Source organism: Mustela erminea, chromosome 13 (assembly GCF_009829155.1).
Source record: "Mustela erminea isolate mMusErm1 chromosome 13, mMusErm1.Pri, whole genome shotgun sequence".
NCBI classification, from domain to species: domain Eukaryota; kingdom Metazoa; phylum Chordata; class Mammalia; order Carnivora; family Mustelidae; genus Mustela; species Mustela erminea.
In genome coordinates, this window is record NC_045626.1 from 82,687,452 (window position 1) to 82,704,519 (window position 17,068).

At 50.0% G+C, this 17,068-nt stretch overlaps 1 protein-coding gene across 3 annotated transcripts in view; it reads right to left on the minus strand.

Moving 5' to 3' along the window:
• The window catches only part of RPH3A (rabphilin 3A), a 100,208-nt gene extending 88,881 nt beyond the window's left edge, over positions 1 to 11,327 (minus strand). For 2 of the 3 annotated variants that reach the window (XM_032310747.1, XM_032310745.1), the window contains exons 1-2: positions 10,820 to 11,185; positions 10,544 to 10,665 (exon numbers count right to left, since the gene is read on the minus strand). The gene's annotated coding sequence lies outside the window, so the exon portion shown is untranslated. The other variant, XM_032310746.1, reaches the window with a different exon arrangement.
• Between the last annotated feature and the right edge of the window lie 5,741 nt (positions 11,328 to 17,068).

Genomic DNA, 17,068 nt, shown 5'->3' on the forward strand with positions numbered 1-17,068 from the left:
GTGCCTCTAATCACTGAGCTGTTGCCCCTTACCGATCCGAATGAGTAACATTCATGCTTCAAATCCTAGATTCAAGCTGGGAGGATTGGAAGACCATAGAGACCATTTCTACAGAGCTTCGTATTAACGAAAGAAATTCTAAGCTGCTCGATCGTCACAACAACTCCAAAAAATAAGTGGTGATTATCTCATTCTACAGAGCAGGAGTCCCTGGAAGGTGCATTTTCTCACTATGAAAGTTCTATCTTTGACTTTGGTGTCCAAAAGATCTGGATTGGGATCCCTGAATCTCCCCTTGACCGGCAGTGTGAATTTGGGCAACTGAGACCTCTCTGTCCTCTATAGCCTCAGAGTTCTGGTCTGCAAAATGGGCATGAGAACAGTGCCTCCTCCTTTACAAGCCCTGAGAGGGTTAGAGATCACTTAGGTGAGTGCAAAGCCCAAGGTCAAGCCCATCGTCACTGCTCTGTGACTTGGTGGACAGGGTCTAATTCATTTGCTTCCTGTATCCAAGTGCAGCTCATGGGTCTTTTCAGCAAGATGATGATGAAATGCTATGAACAGGTGGGGAGCCCCCCCGCCCCACCCCAGGGCATCGGAGACCACCCTGCAGTAGAGACCTGAGGTCACCCCACAGTTTGTGTCAACCTAAAATCTCAGCCCTGTGGTGCCCCATGGGGATAAAGGCTTCCATCCTATGCCCGCTGCCATGACAACCAGAGGGAGAATTTTCCAGAGCTGGAGTCTGTTCAGTCCCAGAGCCTGGTGGGGGACGGGGTTCTTGGGGGGCCTCTCTGGCCACTTGAAGACTCCCCCTACCAGCTTCTGTGGTGTTTTACCCTCTGAGTGTATTCCGAACCAAAACGAGCCTTTCTGCCACCACCGGTCCTTCTCCGGAGGCCATACCAGTGTCAGAGTCAAAACCCTGGTCCTGGGGACCACACAGAGATGGCTCGTGTGGCTGACTCTGGATGGGACCAGGGGCTGTCCACATAGACGGGGAAAGAACTATTCAACAGGGTGGCCACTGTCTCAGCCTCAGCTAAGAAACCGTTACCAACACACACACACACACACACACACACACACACACACACACACAGTAGATCCAGCAGAACATGGAGGAGATACAGACAACTACTTATCCAACCCACCTCACAGGGGGCCAAATAAAGAAGTTTTATTACACAAAGTGATGACACGCAGCCTCTTACTTCACTCTCAACAACCTTATCGAATGAATACTACCATTCCCCCCATTCTACAGAAGAAGAAACTGAGGCTGAGAAGGACAAAGGCCACTTGGCCAAAGGTCACACAGCTGGTGGGTATCACAGTCTGATTCAAACCCACATCTGCTAGGCTCCAAACCCCACCGACGTGACCACTGCCTCCCTCTCTGTACCCATGGGGCATCACGACTGATGAGCGCTCTGTGTTTTCTGAGCAAACAAACCAAACCTAAACCATGAAGGGTCTCTCCACAACCTCCCCAGTGACTACTGAATCTCTATTAAATAGAGATTAAGTCTCTGTGTCCTGAGTCCCCGCTGGTTCGTGCAGGAAAGTCCCGGATATATTCCAGGTAACTAGAAGGAAGCTAACGTAAAATAAGAGAACGGGGGACATGTGGGGGTATTTATGGCTGGGAGTGTATCAACAATTAGGAGCAAACGATTAGATGCACATTTTGTAATGTGGAAGGATCTTAAAAACAGGTGCTAAGTGGGAAAAAAAAAAGTGAGCAACAAGGAGCTTTATGGACCCATACCACTTATATAAGTTAAAAGTCCCTATTTTGAAGGTACGTATACAAACAGAAGAGATGTCCACAAAATGGGATAGGAGGGCCACCTGTGAGGGGACAGGAATGGCCTACGAGGATAAAGGGAATAAATAACAAAAGACTGAGAAAGAAACCTTTAGGGATCCATGGTGGTCTTGTCCTAGGAAATGAGAAAAAGAACCCCACTGTCTGCGCCCCGGCCAGAAGACGAATTCCACGCTCATCTACAAAGCAGATGAGTTCTGGGTGGAAACCTGAGAGGCTCCAAAGGAGGCCAGCTCTCCCCGCACTAATCAGAAGCAAAGCCCCCTCCTGGGCACCAGCATGGGAGCACTATTCATTTCTCCCCGGGGACTGCTCTCCAAAGAGGCACGCGCTGTTCAGAAGACACGTGCCCGGACCCCTCTGCAGATAAGACAGAGAACACGTAGGCCTGTCCCAGCCAGATAAACCCTCCCAAGAGGGGAAAAAACAACAAGAAGAAACAACTCTACAGAAACGGCGGCCAGTCCCTTTGTGAGAGGCACGGGAGGTGAGTGCTGGGTCCATGCCTTGCATGGCCCCTCTCGGGCTGGGTCGTCTTGCTTTGGGCTTCTGGGATGTGCCAGTGCTGATGACCCCCTCTGCCTGGGGCTGGTCAGCTCTGATGACCAGCACGAAGGTCTGTAAGGATCAGAGGGAATGCTGCAAATGCCAGGAGCATGCATCTTCCCTCCTGCCTAGCAGCCCTTCCCACAAGCCCCCCATCTGCAGACCTCTGGGAGAGTTACTTGGCCACATCCCCGCCTGACATGGCAGCAGCAGGACCCCCTCCAGTAGGTTGCTTAGCACTGGCAGGCTATTCCAGCTCCTGCTCATGAGAGAAAAATCCCTGAGCTGTTGCCGTTTCCTCCGGGGAGAGAGAGAGGGTGCATTTTAGCATGGAAGGAGCACTGGCAATCTCCTTGAAAGGCACCCCCTCACTTGGCACAAGCTGTTCCTCTTGCTGCTTAAGCCACAGGCCCCTGGTTGCAGCCAAGGCCCCTCCTGTGATCTCCAGAATCACAACTGCTGCACCAATGCCAAGAACAGGTCCTGTCTCCCTAGGAGTGGAACCTGGTTCCTCTTGCACCCCCACATCTGATCCCTCCGTAAGACCTGTCTGTGATCCTGCAGAATACCCCCAAATCTGACCACCTTCTTCCCGGGTCCATGGCCTCGTCCCTGGTCCCCGTGTCTGGTCTCCCGGACCACCCCAGCCTCCTGCAGTCCTTTGTCCACTAACAGACCAAAGTGATGAGGACCAAGACTGGGAATTAGATCACGTTGCGCTCCTGATGAGAACCGTCCCCCAAAATAAAGTAAAATCCAGACTCCAGGGTCCTGCATGGCCCAGCCCCCACCCCCATCCCAGCCCTGGCCCACCTCGCCCCCCTCACTCTCCCCGGCCACCTCTTACACTGGTCTTCTTGCTGTTCCTTCGAGACATCATCGCTGTCTCTGCCTCTGCATTTCTGTTCCCCCAGCCTGGATTGTTCTGGCTCTTTCTGGAAACTCCGCTTTCAATCCAAACATTGTCATCTCTGAAAGTCTTCCCCTGGCCACACTTTTTATAACTAAATTAGCTCTCCCTCCCTGACCTACCCCTTGTCTTCCTCCATCGTGTCATATCGTTTCCTGAAATCACCTTGTGGATGTGTTTCCTTGTTTAGTGCCTTTGTCCCCCACTAGACTGTCAGCTCTAGGAAGGAGAGAGAATCCCCAGGGCCTACAGCAGTGCCCGGCATGTGGTCGTGAAAAATAAATATTTGGGAATAAATTGGTCAAAAGCAGCGGTTCTTGAAGTGAGGCTCCTGGAGGGGCAGCAACCACATCACTGCGAATGATGTGCCAGACACTCAAGTTTCTGGGCCCCAGCCTAGTCCCACTAGAATCAGAAACTCTGCCTTAACCATCCTTCCGGGGATTCTGACACAGGTTCATGTGTGAGAACATCTGGCATAGAACCATCTGCCATCTCTCACTGGGTCCCCTCTTGTGACAAATGAGCAAATGACCAGCAGGGTGGTCAGTCTTGCCAGTGGAGGGGGCAGGGAGTAAGGAGGGCGTCAGGTTGCCCTTGACTGACCACTGGCCCCCGTAGATCCAGGCGGTCTTTACCTTCCCAGCATCATGCAGAGAACGCCAAGGCCGGCTAGGGCTCCAGAGACCACTGCGTCCCTCCCCCCTGAGTAGGAAAGCAGGCAACTCCCCCAGAAAGCCACATCTCTGATCTTTGGGGAGCTCCTCAATATTCCAAGCATTTGACATAGAGGTAAGACGACCGACTCGTCCTGATTTGCCCACACCTTTTCTCGTTTGAACACACGGAGAGCCTGGCATGCCAAGAGTCCCTTGTGGGACAGCTGGGACAGCTGGTCACCCTACTCAGGGGCTCACGAGTGCTTTCTTTCCCTTCGCAAGCCGTTCAGTATATCTGCGCAGACGAGAGAAAGATGGGATGGGGCAGGGCAGGAGTGAGGGAGAGGAAGGTAGCGAGAGAGCAAGAGGAGAAGAAAGGAGGCACCAGGACAGGCAGGGACACAAGAGAGAGGGGACAGGGGACTTTAGAAGGGTGGGGTAGTTGGGCAAGGGGACAGGGACAGTGAAAAGGGGAGAGAGACCTAGAAAGAGAGACTTGGGGACACAGCAGCACTAGCGTGACAAAGGAAAACGCTGACAGGTAAAGGGGGACAGGGATAAGCGGCAGGCTGAGGGCCCACATGGACCTCGCAGATGCTTTTTTGGCAGCATCTCGTGTGGAAGGCCTCCCGATAAACTTCGAGAAATGATTTCTCTGCTCAGCAGCCGCGGCACGCCGCCCCTCCATCAACAGCTGGCACCAGAACCCGCTTACATAATCTGTTCTCTACTGAGAGCTGTTTCCATTCACAAGTCGCTGCTTGTCATTGTGTAGGTGCATTAAAGAGGAAAAAATGGGAAGAAAGGAGGAAAAAAGAAAGAAAAAGGCAACTGAATGAACTCACTCAGGCTATACTGAGAGATGAGGGGACTTCCCCCCTGGCTCTCTAAATAAACCTTCACAAACCACACATCATTATGATGCTGTCAGCTGCCTCTTGTTGATGAATGGCAGAAGGGTGGGCAAAAAACCCAGCTTCCTGAGGCCCGTTACCTTGCTCACCAACTGGATTACTAAGCCAGAGTCTGACCCTGCTCTATTACAATGAGATTTAAGCAAGCGTTGTGTCGTTAAAACGAATGACAGCAAGACAATTACTTCGAGGAAACCACGGTGGCATTGCATTCAGCCGCATGGTTCCTTGGTGCAGCCACAGCCCACGTGGAAAGCAAGTTGGGGTAAGAACCAGCTGAGTTCTCTCAAACCCCGAAGGCCCAGCCAGGCTAGAGAGCTGGCTGATACCTGCTTCCTCGCCCCCGAGCCATCTGATAACCTAAGTCCCTAGGTTCTGCCTGAGAAAGAAGCCTCCTACCCACGCTCCGCCCCCCACAGAGGGGTGCTCAGAAGTTAGCAAGGAATGGGGTCACCACTGCTAGATCAACCTTGTGCTTCTTGTGAGAAAACAGGGATTCGGGGGCAGAAAGTAAGGGGTGGGCGCTGGGGAGGCAACAGGCCTGAATCTTACCTGGCTCAGCCCCTTGGGAAATGGTGAGTAGTGGGGGAGCAAACCTTGGGAGAAAGCCTGAGGCTTGCAGCACAGCTAGAACGTTATAAATAACACCTATAAAAGTGTTGCACATTTTTTTCCTTTACCTATAGCAGTGGATGTTACCTATAACATTTCTTTACCTATAGCAGTGGAGGCTTGTGGAAACACAGGTCTTAAGGCCCCGCACTCAGAGTGTCTGATGGAGGGGGTCTAGGCACACCCCAAGAATCTGCCTCGGACTCTGATCTCAGACATCAAGCACTTTCTGCCTCCAACAGAAGGTGATTCCAGCAACACATGCCTTTCCTGCCTTTTGTCCCTTCTTTTACCTGCTAGCTCAGTGTGCGTAGACTCCACTCCCCACTCCTGAAAAGCCCCCCCCTCATTTCTTGGAAGGGATTTTCCAACTCCTCCTCAGTAAAGTGTAAATGACTAATAAGGCCAGATGTGTTATCCTATCCCAAGCATTTGCTCTTTGTCAAAGAGCAAGGGCTTAAGACAGAGAACAAAGCTTTAATAATGGACTTTGAGATGTCATTGAGCTGAGTGAAAACACCCCCAAAAGGGTGACTAAGGAAGCCCTCTCTCTGTACCACCCCCCAAAAGCTTACATGTTGTAGGCAGCCCCTAACTTAATCTAAGTCCCAAAAGAGATGGTGCCTTGGTTACCATTTTATTCCCAATACCCACCATGCCTGGTGCCAGGCATACCATAAGTACTCAATAAATGCGTGGTACATGAGTAAGTGTCAAAGATGCTCTGGCAGGAGGCAAGAGAGGATGAGCCCTGCCTGTAACAGACCCGAAATAAAAGCCAAGTCCTTCTAAACTCGGCATCAGTGACTCATCATAACCAATAAACACTAAGTGTCTACTGTATGCAGACCTTGGACTGGACCATAGGCCAAACGTGCCTCCTCAAATTGACCTGTCCACTAGTCAACCCACTGAGATTTCATTCATTTATTCCTGTGTGTCCATGCAGGTCGCCACTGAACAACTGCTGTGTGCTAACCTTGACTTAAAAATTGAGATGCACAGCTTTGGCCGTAGGATCTTGCCTATAGCACTTCTGGTGCCCTGGGCAGTAGCCCCACGGCAGGGAAAGCACCATGGCTGGGAAGCAAGGGAAAGCTCAGGTCTCCTAGGAGAAACTCATGGGCTCTAAGCTGGTGAGTTGGAATGATTCAGCAAAAACCTCCCAAGGATTTAGAGGAACAAAAGACAGAGGAGTGAGTAGGGCTTCTCCTCCCAGACCGCTTCCTCCAGGGCCTGACCACCGCACAAATGAGGGCCTGCTTCCAAGGGGCTTCACGGGCTTTGAGGAAAGGAGGCCATGATGCCCATTTCACAGATGAAGAAACTGAGGTCCCGGCGACCACCAGCAACTGCACAAACACCACAAAGACAATAAGTGGGAACAGAAGTCTCCCATCTCCAAGCCCTGTCTTCTCTCTCCTGGGCCCCAAAACTGCACAGTTGGCCCGCAGGATTCACCTTCCTCTACCTCTCCCAATCTTGGTTCAGTCCGGGGTGACTTCACCATTACCCATCATCCCCATGGCTAACATATGTTGCTTACTTACTCCTCCCAGGCTTAGTACTAAGTACTTTGCAAGCATTAACTCCAAATTTTCCTAATTCCTTTAGTATCTTCACTTTACAAAGGGAAAAAAATTAAGCCTCAGAGAAGTGAAGTGACCCAACTGGAAGGATCTAAACCCAAGATCTGTTTCTATGCCGTAATATCTTATTATACTTAACCGAGGAAATTAAGGCTCAGAGAGGTTAAGAGTCTTCCCTGAAGTCACACAGCAAGGAAGCGCTGGAGTCAAACTTGAACTCCGGTCTGGCTTCTCCCAGAGGCCCACACTGCAGCCCCTCAGATGGCTGGTTAAGGAGGCAGATGGGGGTGCGGAATAGGAAAGAGAGGGGCCCATTTCTGTGGTGCCTCCTTCATAGTCCCAGCACAAAGGGATCTCCATCCTGGGTGGTAGCTGAATGATTCAAGCTTATTGGCTCCAGCCTACCACGACTGGGTCCCGGATTTCTTTCTCTCCCAGGTTACAGCCTCAGTGTTGAACAGGAATCTACCACACTGTTTCCTTCTCATGGTATTCACATCAATCCTGATTCATCTGCCTTTACCACCAGCTCACCACTCCAAGGGGATAAGAAGCAGAAGACAGGACCGAATGTCATGGTGGTTTTTAGAAGAAAGTTACAAACTCTCTGCGACCCACATGGGGTGCAATAAATAAAGAATAAATACCACAGCCTACAAATAAATGCCCCGAGCAGCCACACTGACAAGAACTCATAGCCTTGGGCAGGTGGCCAGGATGCATATGAGCTGTAGGAAAGGGAGAGAGGGACAGCCAGCTGGGGAAAAGTCTTCCCAGGCCACCTTTTAGACTTGCCGAGCCCTGGCTGCTGCGTCTCTCCCACCAGTGAGAAAGGAAATGCCCACACTTATCTCCATAGCTATGCTTCCCAATCCCCAGCGCAGGCTAGAGGAGACACCGCAGAATGTCTTTATCCAGCTGGCTTCGGGGGGTGGGGGCTGCCCAAGCCAGGAGGAAAGGGATGATGCCTGTCTTCATGACAACAGAGGGGTAGGTTGCTCGGCTGTGATTTACTGTGTGGTCTTAGACAAGCTGCTTTCCCTCTCTGGGCCCCCCTCAAGGGGTCAGACTAGATCAGAGGCTCTGAACTTGAGGTCCTCAGATGAGCATTAGGGAGGGTCCACGAGTCCCCAAGTGTTGTGTGTTTGTATGAATAAGCATCTTTTCAGAGTGGGGTTTCTCGAAGGGGTCCTTGCTGCCAGCCCTGGGATAAGTTTCTACAGAGCCTTCAAATGCTACAATATCTGTATGTCTACGTATCTGAGGCCACAAATAAAGCAGACCCCTTTGCAGCTGAGCACAAAGTTCTAGGAACCTAGCAAAGTTCTCACAAGAGACCCCCAATCCTGAATCACCCCAAACAGACCTCCTCGGCACTCATGATAAATTTCCAAACACAGTATACCCCTTTCCTAGAAGCACGCCTGCATACACACTCCTATCACACAGTCACAGAACCTCAGGCAGAAGGGGCCCTGGACTCACCTAGACCATGTGCCCCATTGCACATACATGGAAACTGAAGCCCAGAAAGGGGAGGCAGAGCTGGGCCTGGAACCCAGGTCTCCTGGTCCAAGCCCAAGCCTCTTTCCAGAAGCTTCTGTTTCCCTCTCCCTGGTGCACCACAATGCACCATTTCAAATGTGATGGGGGAGGAGGAAGGGCAGCCTTCTGGATCTCAGCCACCCCCGAGGAAGTAAGGCTAAGAGGCAGCAAGGAAATGTGTTCAAAGCACCCACATGTTAACAACCCAGTCCCAGCTCCCTCAGCTGGGCTAGCAGGCACGCTCTGATGGCTGAACCAGTTGTTAAAACACTGACATACTCCCGTACCAGATGGTGACGTTGCACTGAGGCCCCTAGGACTCCCCTGATACTTTCCTAGTTCCCCCAAACCTCCCCACAATCCAGCAATTAAATGGTTAACACTTAGCACAATAGGGAACTCCTAACAGGCCCCACTGCAGGGCCCCAGTGAATGCCAAAGTTCAATATCTTAAATTTCACCCACAGCCAGTTCTTGTGGCTCCTTAACGGAGCTAAATTTCTTCACGTCAGTCATTCCTACTTGAGGTTTTCCAGCGAGGAAACTAAGGCAACTTCCTCCTCAAGGTCACCCAGTGAGAAAAGCATGGGATTTTGAGGACCACGTCTTTAACACTAACCACCAAGCAGCCCACCCCTCCGCTTCACATGCTCTCCCTGAGCAGGCACATGCCCCGGGATTTCGGCGTCCCCGCTTGGCTCCGGGACTGGAGAAAATGACTGAGTGGGCCCTGCCTACATTTCAGGCTTGCCAGTCTCTGGGGCTGATGTTTTATTCCTCCCACCTCCAAGAACAAGAACCTACAGAGAAATCCTTGGGGATGCAGAAGACTAAAGTGGCCCCTGAGATAATGAGAAGATGCTAAAAATAAGGACATTCATTTCCAAAAAGGTAGATGTAATCAAAGCAGAAAGCAAAGAGAAATCTCCTTTTGATGGGTCACAGATTAACAGCAAAGGCGTTTTCAAATTAAATGTGAGTTTTTGGACTCGGTGACAAGAAACCTCGACTTCCCACTCACTAACAGGTTGGTTCAGGCTTATCCCATCAGGATCTCAGATAAAGAAACTAGAGCGGGGTTTGGTCTGTCCTGGAACAGATCTGAAGCCAGAAACTGGGGTCCTTCTCCAGATCGGAAGAAACCCTGTTCCCCTCTTTGCCTACTCTCAGACAGGCTCAGGACGGAGTCCCCCAGGCTGGTGCCAGGATGCACCCACATACAATCACTTACAGGTTACACCACCTGTGAAAATAGAACATCGTCTGCTCAGCAGGCTGCTGGCTGCTCCCCTCTGGGCTGCCTGACCACTCATTCCAAGCAAAATGTGGTCCTTTCATGGCTCCCAGATCTCCCATCTCAGGAAGCTTAGAACAGCCAAGCTTGCAAAAATCGTTACAATTGAATCACTCAGCCGTACCTGGAAGGTGGTACAGTCTGAGCCCTGCCCTACGCAAGCCTCACCTGGTGTGCCTAGGTGGCCCTCAGCAAGGGTTAACCTTTCAGCCTCAGGCGACCCTCTCCCATTCAGGCCAAAGTGCCCACCCACAGAGCAGAGCATCCAGAGACCCTCCATGCAGGCTGGCCAACCCACGAAGGGTTAATCCACTCAGAGAACTGCTGGCTACTTTCAACAGCTTCTGCTGCAAGGGAGAGGGTAAATTGGGCAGAAGCCACAATTTTGATCGCATTGCCTAAAACAGGAGCATATTTTACCCCCCTCCCTGGGCACTGAGCCGAAATCTCATTTAGCTTTGGGGTGCTGCTTAGGCGATCAAACACTGCGGAATGTGGGCAAATAAATGTGGTCATTCCTCAACACTCCTCTCCCCAAACCCCCCACCTTCCCTCTATCCCACCAGCTCATGTACAAACCTCATCCCAGCTGGGATCCCAATACCCCTAGCCCATTTACACAATTAAGAAGAATAGCACTTACCTCCACACCAGAGGATTGCAGAGGGAATGGGTGAGCCAAATTCTTGCCAACTCTTCCCTTCCCTGCCGGGGTGGTAAGATACTAACTCCCGATGACTTGGTTTGAAAGCTCACTGGAGGTGCCTGAAAGAAAATTGTTCATTTGGTTCCCTTACTCTTCCCAAAATAAAATCGAAGCGCCAGCATGCACACACGCACGCTCACTCGTGCGCGCTCACGCGCACACACACACAGCAACTACCCCTAAATCATGCAGGACCAAGATGAAAAGAAATACCACTGCCAGAAGAAAAGAAAACTCAGACCAGTCAGTGGACAAGGCAAAGGCAGTGGCTCCCTCAGACTGCCCTCCACAGGGATGATGGTTTTCGTTCGGAGCCCTCTCCCCCCACCCCCTCTTCCTCTTTCTTTCTCTTTCTCTCTGTCGTCTGTCTGCGTCCGCGTAGGCAACTCCGGGGCTGCTGGCAGTAGACGAATCAATTGCTTCCCCAGTGCCCGAATCAGTGGCAGCTGCCACCACTGCTGCAAAACCCCGTGTGAGCAAGGGAGGGGGCAGCCGCTTCCCCGTGCAGGGGGAACCAAGCCGGCCTCCCACCCGTGATTTATGTGCGGGGTGCCTGGAGAAAGAGAGGTGGGGGGCCAGGAGGAGAGGTTGGGCGCACCAGAGATCCCCGCTGGTCGAAACGGCAATCAGGAGATTGGCGATCAGCACCGCGGACAGCGCTAAACTGCGGCGGCGGCGGCGGAGGGATGGGCGGGAAGCGAACCTTGAGGCAGCGAAGTTAAGTTATTGGATGGTTGGAGCAGAGAAGGGGGAGTAGTGGGGGGACGGGACTTCTCGACATCATACAGTGAAGTCAGTGACAGCCTACCTACCACATACTTGTTCTAATATTGTCGCTCACAGAGCCAGGAGCTGTAAGTTCACAGTCCCATTTTTTTCCCCACACACGCCCCCAGACCTTCATTCACTGTTCCTCTCTGCTGGGAAAAGTCTGACCCCGGTGTGGGAGCTTCCAAATGGCTTTTACCCCCCAAAACTCAACCCCGCTGACTTGGCCTCACCCATATCGCTTCAGATTTCTGACCTGTGTCTTGAGTGCCTCAGAATTCAGAGCATGAAAGGCTTAACGAACGAAAAATTCTAAGGGGCTTATTTGAATAAGCATCTGACAGATTTCTGGGAACCGGTTCTGGCCCCCATACAACCTTGGAAAAGTCACTTAATGTCTCCGAGTCCCAAATGTAAAATGAGGATATGACTATCCAATTTTCCTAAACATAAAAAGCAACAATAAGAACACCAAAGCTGTGGGCTGCTAGGATACCACAGCCTCCTACAATTCAAATGTTTTGACAGAGGGAGAAAGTAATTGACAGCCAACCCAGGATGGCATGCACCAAGCCTCACCTTTCAGCATGTGGTGTAAGAGGGATGAAGTTGGGAGATTATAGGAGGTCTAAATCAGACAAATGAGCCTTGGCCAAAGACCCATCCCCAAAAGATCTGAAATCACTGTATGAACAAGGAAATCAAACTACTGAAAGGAGAAATATACAAAGAGAAATTGACTCCCATTGACATCCCAGTGTTCCAGATCTCAAGGGTCCTCTTCTTGCTTACTATGGGAAAAGGAAAGGAAATTTTAAGCAGACCAAGATGTAAAAAGTGAAGGAGAACTCTCTCTACTGGGGATGCTTTTCTAAAGTGTCCCACTCACATGGCCCAGGGCGAGCTCCTACATTCGTCAATTAATTCTCCCTTGAAAGGAGGACTTAAAATGTTAGAGTCTTAGCAATCACTTAGAGGTTCACTTTATAGTTGCTCACGATCATCGTGATCATGATGATGGTGATGATGGCGACAATTACGGTGGTGACAGTGGTGATGGCAGCTATCATTTATTGGGAACTGACTATGCACCAGCCATTCTCCTACAAACTTTACATGTATCAGCTCCTTCAATCTTTGCCATGACCCTTTGACAAGACTATCATTACTTCCATTTTACAGATGAGGACACTGAGCCTCAAGAAATTAAGTGCCTTGCATAAGGTTACACAGCAAGTAGCAGACATAGAATTCAAACCCAGGGTTGTATGATTCCGAAGCCCTTGCTTCAGAATGACTCCGAGAGTCAAGTTCAAATGTGTTCTATAATTTTTTTTTGGAAGATCTTTTTCAATTGTTTCTGGGAAGACCCTACAACAGAAGTTCAATCCCCTCACTTTACACATGCAGAAAGTGAGGACCAGAGAGGGGCAGTGACTTGCTCCTACCCGAAGAGCTAGGAGGTGGCAGAGTTGAGTCTGGAACTTAGGCCTTTTAAGTGCCAGAACCTATGCTCCAGCTCCTAGGACAGTGCCTGGCACATAGTAGGCCCTCAACAAACATCTAAAGAGTGATTCAAGAAGAGAGAAATTAAAGTCACACAGGATACTGATTGTAGAATCAGGACCCAATATTTCCCAAGTCTTTTGGTTCCTAGTCCCAAGGAAAATCTACCCCACTTCACAGCTTCCAGGATTAGACACATGTTCTGGAAGGGTGTCTCTAATTGAGGTCTCCCTTAGGAAATCAAAATAGCTACCACCTGCTAAATGCCTAGACACCTACTGTGCGCTATGCAAGGCACTTGACACTATCTTTGGTTTACACAAGTGCATGAGGTGCATGCTATTTGTTGTCCCATTTTCAGATGAGAAGACTGAGGCTCGAGCATGTGAAATGAAACCCCAAAGATCACAGCAGGGATGCAATCCCAGATCTGTCTGATTCCAAGGCCTGTGTTTTTGCCACCCTGTTAGTCTTCTTCTTCAAACTGGGCCCCCTAGAGGCCCCTGGTAGAATGAAAAGGAGGCCTGAGTTGCCCCCCACACACATCCTGATTTTAACCAGAGCAGCTGTGCTTCTAAGTCTTTTGCATACTGGACATCTGCCCAAGCCTTCATTGAAACAGGACCTTGCGCAAAATCTAAAAACAATAATATGGTTGAAACCACAGCTCTACACCATCCCCTATGACCACACCATCTAGGAATTAGCCCCACCTTCCTGGGGATTTTGCCAGACTATCTGCACCGCCCTCGTCACCATCTCTAAACCCTGGTTCTGTCCTGTGAGCTCCTGTCCTGAGCTCTTAGTTTAAAGCACCAGACACCTCAAGCCTCAGCCCAGCCAGGCTCTGATCCTCTCAAGAATGGAGCAAGGCTGTGGGATTTCTCAGGGCCCCAGATTCAGCAAGCTGCCCCATCCTGTCCTTACTCTGTTGAAGCCAGAGGCAGCCCTCTAAGTCTCTCCATCACCCCCAGGGAGGATGGGCAAGGCTGGTGATGGTTATAACTACAACCACAAAAGCCACCCACTATGTTCTGGGCGACTCATGGGCACACTATTATTTCATCCTCACAACAATCCTATGTGTTCAGATGGAAATAGTTTTGCCATTTTACAAATGAGAACACTGAGACTTAAATACCTAAAGCATACTAACCCAAGGCCATTTCATTCATAAGTGGCAGAACTAGGATTTGAACTGAGGCCTTCTAAGTCTGTAACTATTATGCTATCTGGCATCCCTAATTATAACTGTCGCTCCTATTTATTTTTGGTGTTTATTATTTGCCCAGTGATGTCCTTTATCACTCCAATGATATTCTCGACTTAACTTAGCACAATGAAGCTTTACCCATCTTAAAGATGAGGACATTAGTTAGGCACAGAGAGGTCAGGTGACTTGCCCGAGGAACACAGCTACAAAGAGGGGGAAGCTCAGGGGGTGAATCCAAACAGTTTCAGGCCCCAACGTGATGTGCTGTCTCTCAGGGAGATGGGTACAGAGGTAGCGCAGAAAGAATGCTCTCATTTGACTTGGCAAATGGGGCAGAATAATGGCCCCCAAAGCTGTCCATGTCCTAATCTTCAGAGATGGGCACTCTGTTGCCTTGTATGGCAAACAAGACATTATAGACACGATGAAGTTAAGGATCCTGAGACTGGAGAGATTATCCTGGGTTATCTGGGTGGGCACAATGTAATCACAAGAATCTTCCCAAGGGGAGAAGGGAGCAGGAGGGTGAGGGGGGTGGTGAGGTCAGAGTGTAGGACTGAGAGACAGAGATGAAGACAGCAGGGGGCTGGCCCTGACGGAAGGTGTTCCCTGAAGGAAGGGGCTACTAGCCAAGGAATGAGGGCGGCTTCTCCAAGCTGGGAAAGCCAAAGAAACAGATCTTCCCCTAGAGCCTCCAAAAGGAGCATTGCCTGGCCAACACTTTGATTTTAGGACCTCCAGAGCTATAAGATAATAAATCTGTGTTGTGTTAAGCCACTCCTATTGCTGTTCAGTGTTGTAGTAGCCACGGGAAACCAATAAGGCACGTTTGCCGGTGAACCCATAACGAGAAGCCCAGAGCAAATCCTCCTTAGCAATCTTAACTGAGCTAAGGGGCCAGAGGACCGGGTACTTCCACCATATCACAGTTGTTCTAAACCACAGTATGTGTGTGTGTGTACACACACACATGTGCCTCTGCAGGCAGGCGCACACAGACAGAGGCCCTACAACAGAAAGGACTCAAGCTCAAAGCTCTAGCCGGACCAGGCTCTGGGCCCGATGGCACTGCTGAAGCACAGGATGCTTCCTCCGTCCCCTCCTTCTCTTTGACAGCCTCCGGGGAAATGCTATCAATAGGAACACAAAAGGGAAGAAATGTCACAGGGCAGCTTTCCAGGATCAGTCAAAGATAAAACAAGTAAATGAAGCAGAAAGACAGGAGAGTAAAAAAAAGAATTGCTGGGTCCCTGAGACCCGCCCAAGTTCCCCCACAGATCCCTTCCTGCTGAGAGGCATTTAGGGGGCTCCGTCGATGAAGGGTCTACCTTTGGTTCTAGTCATGGTCTTAGGGTCCTGGGATCAAGGCCTACATGGGGCTCCCTGCGCAACAAGGAGTCTGCTGCTCCCTCTCCCTCTTCCCCACCGCCCCCTCCCCGCTTGAGCGCTCTCCCTCAAATAAATAAATAAAATCTTTAAAAAAAAAAAAAAAACCCTTCCCACTGAGAAAGAGGCAAGTCTTAGGGAAGCCTGTCAGTCCCCTTAAGAGAAAATAGGGTAATTACAGAGAAGACACTGCGGAACTTGGTGAGACAAGCTTTTAATGACAACTCAACAAGCATTATTTATTAATCAGTCAGTTCGGTGTTACCAGGCAAGGCACTGTCAGAGCAAATAAGCCTGGGCTCGCCTTCCGGTGCCCTGGGCTTGATTCCTGGCTCTCCCATTCACTAGCTGTGTGACCTTGGGCATGTTATCTGCATGCCCTGTGCCTCAGTTTCCTTGACTCTAAAATGGAACTATGATAACTTCCCCACCCCAGGTAGGCCTTGATCCCAGGACCCTAAGACCGTACCTGTGTGGCCAGGACGTTTCATTGAGCTAACCTATGTGAACAAGTGTCCCTTTCCTCCTTGCAGAGTCTAGGTAAGTGTCCAGCCCAAAACGACCAGAGCTGCTGGGGAAAGGGCATTGGCAGAGTGATGAAATGGTCAAAAGGCCAGGTTTTAGGGTAAGGCTGCCTAGGTTCAGATCTGGCTCTGCTCCATACACACTGTGGCCCGGAGTAAGTTGCTAAACCTCTCTGTGCCTCAGTGTCCCCATTTGCAAAGTGGGGGATAATAGCCATACCTCGTCACATGGTTGTCATTAGGATCACAGGAGCAAAAATATATAAAAGCATTTAGAACGGTGCCTGGGATATAGGAAGCCCTATGTGTGTCATCTTTATTTATTACTTTCACTGTTGTGATGATGATTGTTATTGACAAGATGTGTTTTCCACAGGGCAATACATGGTGGGCTGAAATACAAAAGATGACGTGAGGGGGTCTGTGGAGACGTATTTTCTTAAGGTCTGAATGTTGCATATTTATTTTAAAATACATCAGAAAAATATTGTCCCATAGCGACAAAACGTTTGCCTGTATACGAATGTGCGTAAGTTGATAGAATGTAGGGCAAAACTAAGTCTGCTTTCCTCTTTTATTTCCGGCACCTCAATGGGTTTATCTGCTCTGAAGTAAGCCCTCTGGGTGTGCTTGGCTCACCTAACTCCCCTCCCCAGAGTAACTGCATCTCTCAGTTATTCCAGTAAATCCAGAAGCAAAGTCTTACGCCAAGAAAATGAAGGAAGAATGCAGGATCTTCCCTCCCAGGTCCCTTCCAGAATCTGTTCCTGGTCTATAAAGAATAAATAACTAGCAGTGATTGAAGAGTGACATTTGTGTGTCCCTCATCTGAGCTCCTACAATACAGCTAACCCTCTCCTAAATCTAGCCCCCATGACCAGCTCTCCCGTCGCACCAAATATTCCAAGAACACAGCTCAGTCTTGTCCATCTCTGAATTCTCAGAGCCCAGAACAAACCTGACATCTGGTCAATGTTGAATAAGTGAATTATTCTTAGAACCTTTGATGCCTGTATCTTTTATCTTACTGTAATCTCAGACAGGGGGAACCTGACCACCCGAAAT